The following is a 569-nucleotide window of genomic DNA, read 5'->3' as shown; positions in this document are numbered from 1 at the left end:
TGGGGGCTGCAAGGGGGGGTGTTTGGGAGGGTTGTTTCGTTGGGGTTTGGGGGCTGCAAGGGGGGGTGTTTGGGAGGGTTGTTTCGTTGGGGTTTGGGGGCTGCAAGGGGGGGTGTTTGGGAGGGTTGTTTCGTTGGGGTTTGGGGGCTGCAAGGGGGGGTGTTTGGGAGGGTTGTTTCGTTGGGGTTTGGGGGCTGCAAGGGGGGGTGTTTGGGAGGGTTGTTTCGTTGGGGTTTGGGGGCTGCAAGGGGGGGTGTTTTGTGGGGGGGGGTTGTTTCATGCCAGCCCCATCCTTCCCCTTCGGCTGGTGGCTGCAGGAGGCAGGTCTCTGGCGCTGCCAGTCGCTCCCCGGCGCGGAGAGGGGCGCCAATCAGGGCGCATTGTGCGGCGCTAGTTACGAATAATAACCCGCCGATTGCGGCTGATGAGCCGGGGGCCGGGGTTAGTCCCGGGCAAACACAACCGGCGCCAACTCTGCGTGCGTGGAAATGAAACCCGCCCGAGTGATTTACAAACGTGTGCGGGGGGGGGGCAGAGCCCGGGTCAGAGAACGGACCCCCCGGCAGGAG

At 64.5% G+C, this 569-nt stretch overlaps 1 protein-coding gene across 1 annotated transcript in view; it reads left to right on the top strand.

The window, feature by feature from the left end:
- Nucleotides 1-569, top strand: part of IGSF21 (immunoglobin superfamily member 21) — a 262901-nt gene that overhangs the window by 712 nt on the left and 261620 nt on the right. The window lies entirely within an intron of this gene.

The sequence above is a fragment of the Terrapene carolina genome, unplaced genomic scaffold, assembly GCF_002925995.2.
Source record: "Terrapene carolina triunguis isolate 2854851 unplaced genomic scaffold, T_m_triunguis-2.0 Scaffold714, whole genome shotgun sequence".
NCBI lineage: Eukaryota > Metazoa > Chordata > Testudines > Emydidae > Terrapene > Terrapene triunguis.
This window is presented reverse-complemented; position numbering and strand designations above follow the sequence as displayed.